Genomic DNA, 7,004 nt, shown 5'->3' on the forward strand with positions numbered 1-7,004 from the left:
ACATCTTAAAGAATTCATTTTTGAAAATTTGAATTAATAATTCTGTATTTTCGATCAATCGCAGGGAGACGCGGTCGCCAGGAAGCGCGTCAGCGGGAGTCGTAAATTCTCATTACGATTATAAAAATCGACACCACGAACAGATCGATCCCCTTATTTCTTGATAATAGGGGTGATTGATGTGGTATAACACTGCGATTAACACGGTTATAAAATTTGTATTTCCAATACTTAATACACTAAAGAGTTACACCGTTACGTATGATATAAATGTCGTAGTCGATACTTTGAAGTATGATACTCCGATAGATGAGCACTGAATGTTCTTTCGTAATAGAGTAAGGCCCTTATAGAAGAGAGTGACTTTCGTTTAGATTAATGTTAACAGAGCATTGTAAAAGTGAATGCACGTATTTCAATGAAATGATTACACTCCGCACTCGCGAAAGAATTTTGGACAATTTAGTAATGCATATTAAACTTATGACACACACTCGTTACCGAAGAGGGTTATTGAATTTTGTTGGATCAATTTCTAGAAATCTATTTGGAATTCTGGATGACGATGATTTAGAATTAATAAATAAAAATTTAGATAAACTTTTTGATGAAAACAATAAAGTAAAAACCAATATAACCTACAAAACAAATCTCAAAACTATAGCTTTACCCTTATAAATGACCATCTAGAAGAAATCCTAACAAAAATTGAAAACGCTCTAAAAATCATTAATAATGTACAATCGCATAGTATGCACCTCAATCAAATTTCCAACAAAGAAAACTTCCTATGCCTAACTTCCAAATTATTTATTAGCTTATTATGTTGTAAAAAGAAAAAAACAGGTATAACCAATATCTCTATACCAGTAGAGACATCTAGCGCACATTTAAACATATATTCCACGCCTGAAATACAAACATTACGAGAATTACCTCAAGACACCGGTTCAATCATCTTCGAACCAAGGCATGTAAGATTTCAAAAGGGCATACAAAAGGGAATACTACACCGAAAATAAGAGTCTGGAGAACCAGCATCACTCTAACACCGGGGGAATGTAACGTCAAAAAATATCTCCGGCCGACTCGGGAAACATGAGTCGCTTTGCACACGACACCGACTCCCAAACAAATGAATAGGCATAAGATAAACGAACCTCTAGAAGATCTGCGCCTTACCGAGACTTCAGTCTTTCGGTAACGGTCTAGTCGCATGCTCGTAACCTTATCATAAAATAAACGTATTTCAAACTCTGGTTCAAGAACCCAACAATTTTTTTATTATTATTTTCCCGTCAATTTTTTTCGTGACACGATCGTGGTCATGTGCGTCTTCTTCCGAGTATTTGGCGGAAGAACCGTGGGGATATCGATGGCTCATTAAACCTGTCGGCACTTACGCTTTATCGCGGCCTTGTTTATGTTTCGTCGGTCTCTCATGTACAGTCTTCCAACGATTGCGTAACGTCAATTCACATTAGAGACCAGGCCACACGCCGCGGCCAGGATGGCACATCCTCGATCCAGATGTCTGCACATCCTTGGCGCGTACCCTCAATAGTCTTAAGTACCCTCCAGGGGTCTTTGAATTTTCATAGTTAAGGTGCTTCAAACCAAGCGAGTATCTCTTGTCTTAGATTTCCTTTTACGTTTATTGTTTACTACGGGTTAACACGGAAAGTTGGTTTTCCTCACGTCTGGTATATTCCGTCAGCAACTTTCTCACAAGGGCGGCTAAAAACCTTCCTGATCCACCAACTGTCTTATTATCCAATCGGAGATGGTGTCTACTGCCCTCACTTCCTTAACCAGAATTACCATCAACAAATCCGACAATCCCGTGTCCTTAGACACACCCACCCCTAGTTTTCCTCAGACACAGTATCGTCAATAAAACTTCATTTATTCTGTATCCTTAAAATAGTCAACATATCTTTACCGGTCTCTACCCTTATAACAGTCGCGTACTTAACGTATCATTGTAACTAAGTTTTACATAACGTGGTTAGAGTGAATTGTGATTTATGTTAAATCAGTGTGTATTCCGTTGTGATTGCTCAATTCGTAATAAAGTTTAACTAAAACAAAATTAATAGTTGTGTTACGATTCAGCTATTTTATTTCATTATCCAACCCTCAAGTTTACGTGACAATGACATACTATGTACCGACGAAACCGTTGGAAAGAGAATTGTTCTTTGCGGTCTAGTGCCGCTACATAATAAAAAATAATAATAGAGATCTATACCGACGTAAAATTTTCGAAGACGATTCTTATAGCCTGGCATATCTTGTTGTGAACGAAGTTTTTGTCGCGTAAAATAAAAAGAAATTTAAAAGAAAGAAGAAAACTTTATTTTTCCCTCGTTTATACACTTATAAGACACTTCTGAGCTCTAGGCATGACCGTTCGAGACTGAGGCTCTTACAATATTTTTACTTTCGGTGGCGTTTCTTCTTTGTTTGTCATCCCCCATTATCTCCACTACCCTGCAGGCGTACGTGACCGTTGCTACGACCGTTGCTAGAACATTCGGTGGAAGGACCGTTAGGACATAGATGACTCTTTAGGCACTTCGGCAATATACATTGTCGCCAAGGCCGCCACATCTTTGTCTCCATCATCGGTCCATCGGGTTCGAAGTATGCCGATCGTGACACCATCCTGCCCGCGGTGTGTGTGTCCTGGTCTCTGACGTGATTTACGTTACATACCCCCCCTCCTTAGATTGATTTTGGTCCTCCAAAATCTTAGTGTTTCTTCAGGATTGTTTTATGGACTAAATGGTTAAAAGTGTGTTTTCTTCTTTGTCTTAATCAACAAAACAAAACAAAACAAAAACAAAATGCATAACAGCTACTTATGAAGAAGGTGAAGACCGTCCTGGAAAGTAAGGTTTAATACGATTACCATGTATTTTCCTAATCGAGTCATTCACCATTATTTCGTAATAAGGGGTTTTTACTTTTTCAATGGTGTATGGCCCTAGCCATTCAATATCTAACTTGTGTTCTTTATGATCATTATGAACTAATATTAAATCTCCTTCTCTAAAAATGGATCGAGGTTTAATAATTTTTTTTCTTTGATCTCTTTGGTATCTTTGTTTACTCTTCATTAGAGTTTCTCTGGCTTTAAGTAGCTTGGCATCCCATTCTCGTTTCCTGAAGCTAACCTCATCAGCGTATGTTTTTTGGGGATTTTGGTATGTGGTAGAGAGGAGATTGGCCTTGTGTCCAAATGTTAGTTCGAAAGGGGTATATCCAGTGGCATCATGAACCATAGTGTTATATGCTAGACACACAAAATTTAGGTTTTGATCCCATTCTGTTTCATTATCATTTTGTATAGCTTTTAACGTGTCGGATATTACAGCATGTGTTGGTTCTAGGCTTCCGTTTGATTGCGGATGGAATGAGGTGGTTTTTATGTGTTTGATCCTGAATGCTTCTTCGTATCGTTGCATTAGCTCGCTAATGAAACTTTGTCCTCTGTTAGTTAATATACGTTTCGGTGCGGAGAATATATAAATGTAATGATTCAGTAAAGCATTCCAGATTGATTGAGTCTGTTGTGTTTTTAGGGGCACAAGTATTAAATATTTGGTTAGTTCATCGTGTATAAAGAGAATGTATTGGTTTCCTATCTTGGTCTTTTTCAACGGACCTATCACATCCATAGCGATTTTGTCGTTAGGTTCTAACGGGGTGTCGATTATCTGTGGTTCCTGCTTTCCTCTTATCCGAGTAGTCTTTGATGTTTGACATGTCGCGCAAGTTCCTATTCTGCCTTTTATTCTGTCTATTAGTTGTGGGATATCATATTTGTCTCTGATTCTGTCGTACGTCTGTCTGCGAGAGCTGTGCTCGCGAAAGTATCTTTCTATATTCATTGCTTTCCTTTCTGCTTCGATGAGATTTGGGGGGAGATTAACCATTAGCATCTGCCCTATTTCTGGACGAAGGCCTCTTACATAGTCGGTCACAGAGTCCATGTATAGTTGCTCGTTCATCACTCGTCGAGTTGGTTCGTCTCTATACTCGTTGGTAATGCTGTGTTGGAGTTTGTTAAAAACACTTCGAAATCTGATGTTATAGTTTTGCACGCTTTCGGTTAATCCTTGCCTCATTCTTCTTAATTCGTCCTGCTGTTCTCTTACTGATACTTGCGCAGCTACATTACATCTCAATGCTTCGTATAGAGATTCGAATTCGGTAATACGAATATTGCGGATTGCCATTGCGGCTTTTCCTACAATCTTCTCTATTTTAATCATTTTTAGTAATAGTGTTGGTTCGCTACACATCATTCTTACTTCTTGTATTTCATGAATAAAATCCTCCACGCCTATATCATCCTCTCCGTTTAATATCGGAATGCATTTTAATGCACTCTCAGCTTTTAGCTCTGGTTGCGTATTTTGTTCAGGAAAAGTCCTTTCCCAAAATGGTTGAGGTGGTGTTTGATGCAATGGCCGAGGTTCTCGAAGGACCAATTGATCTTTAGCGGTGTGGGTTACTTCGTCTACGGTTATTAGGGAACTGGCCTCCGATACATTTTCCGTTTTTGTTTTTGCTAGAACTTCATCCATACGCAGTGTAAGCATACTCATTTGTTGGGTCAGTCTCTCATTCTGCTTCTGCATTGCATCAAGCAAAGCTTTAACTGTTGGGTCTATTCCGCTGTTAGTTAAAGCGGCGCTAACAGTTTCGGTTTTGTCTTCTCGTGGCGTTGCCATTGATATACTAATTGTGCTGTCTGTTCTCGTTCTGTATTTGGCAAAAGAATCCAGGGCTTGCTCACCTTGATCGTTTACCCCGTAGGAAAGGTTCCGTTGCGGTGTTCCTTTGTCGAAACGTCGAAAGTGTCTGCTCTGTTACAGTGGTCCACTGATCCTCAATCTTCAAAGTTGACCGTAGCCCGAGATGCGTAATTTCGTTTTCTTGAAGTTGATGGATCTTGGCACGGATCGCCAAAATGTCGCGTAAAATAAAAAAAAATTTTAAAGGAAGAAGAAAACTTTATTTTTCCCTCGTTTATACACTTATAAGGCACTTCTGAGCTCTAGGCGTGACCGTTCGAGACTGAGGCTCTTACAATCTTTTTTACTTTCGGTGACATCTGTTCCCTCATTATCCCCACTACCCTGTAAGCGTACGTGATCGTTGCTACGCTTCTAGAACATTTGGTGCAAGGACCGTTAGGCCATAAATGAATCTCAGGTACTCCGGCAATATACATTGTCGCCAAGGTCGCCATGTGTTTCCCTCATCGGTCCATCGGGTTCGAAGTATGCCGATCGGGACACCATCCTCCCCGCGGTGTGTGTGTGTGTGTGTCCTGGTCTCTGACGTGATTTACGTTACACGACCAACGTGTCGACTATGGCTATACTTGTGATTTATTTACCAAATGTCCAGCTGGACAAATTGTAAAGTACAAATGAAATAAATAAATAAAAAAATTTGTGACTTGGATTATGTCATAGATATATAATGGGCCGGATTCAATGATCTAGTAACGACAACTTTTTCCAATATCTCAGGAATTAGGAACATACAAAAGTGTTCAGAATCATGATTTTCACAGTATATTAAAAAATCATCAAAATCTGGCAAAAAATAAGGGCAAACTTCTAAATAATTACAATAAATCTTATTCAGTAATGAAAGTAAGATGAACGAAAATTGTGGTTAACAAATTAGTCATAACATCAAATCTTGTCTGTAGTTAATTTGTTCTTCTGTTTCTATCACTGTTTTAATAGCATGCGTAATAAACGAATACAAAACAGATACATCACATCAGAAATATTATTTGCAGCAGTTAACTACTGAAATTATTATTAAGGTGAAATGTAACTTTTGTTATAACAAAAAAATTATCGCGAGGAACATAAATTTAACGTTAAATCTGAGAAGCTATTGTGTAAAGACAATATATTACAATTATTGCATCATTTCATTGATCCATTATCGTTTGAAAGAAAAAGTTTTTCTTTCTTTTCTAAAAATATATAATAAACAATTAATTTCTCTTTCTGAGTCAACTAAGGTTAATTATTGAGCGATTTTGTTATTCTCATACTTATCTATATCGAATTACGGAAAATACAATTTTTCTGTAGACTTTTGTAGTATGGGTCCAAAGGAAATATTGGAGGAATTAATAACCTCGTTTTGGTAGAATTAAATAGGTTTTTGTATATGCCAGCAGAGAGGAAATTTCCTTTCTGATACTGAAATCAAACAAACGACGTTCTTAACTTTAAAGGTTCTTGTATATGCTAGCGTGAAATATCTGCAGTACTTGACTGCTGGTGGCAGCACTAGTCTGGGAAGATCCGGAATCATAAGTATGAGCTCTCTCATTTTCTTTCTGATACTAATAGTAGGTAACATTCTGTATACATCTCTTAAGTTGAAAGGGAGTTTGAAATATAATATATTTTTCATATATACGTAGTATCTCTTCTTTAGTTTCTATGTGGCAGGTACTTTTATCGATTAAGTCAGATCAAGTATGTATGTACTTACGTATATACATAATTTCTATACTATACCATTCGCCGAAGCAAATTGCAGAGGGCGTAAAAAACACTGATTTTTTTCATAATCGGTATTTCAGAACATAAGATACGCCAATATCCCACATAACGTCAAATCTATCCTATGTTTACATACATAAACGATAATAATACGTATGTATATTCTGTATCTTGTCCATAACTAAATGAATTATATAACTGAATGAATTATTTCGCTTGAGTAATTCGAAAGATTTTATCTACCGATTTATTATCGATAACGACACCGACATGAACGCCTCTTGTTGTCTACGTTATCGGACGGTTAGTTTTATCGCATAAGGGTAATACAGATTACAAATACCTGAATAACTAAAAGTGTATCTCTATTTTCCGATCCAAACACACTAGAAATATCCCTGCATGAATGTAGCTCGTTATAATTGATCATTAATAATTTTATTTTCTCATTTC

Source organism: Bombus terrestris, chromosome 11, assembly GCF_910591885.1.
Source record: "Bombus terrestris chromosome 11, iyBomTerr1.2, whole genome shotgun sequence".
NCBI classification, from domain to species: Eukaryota; Metazoa; Arthropoda; class Insecta; order Hymenoptera; family Apidae; genus Bombus; species Bombus terrestris.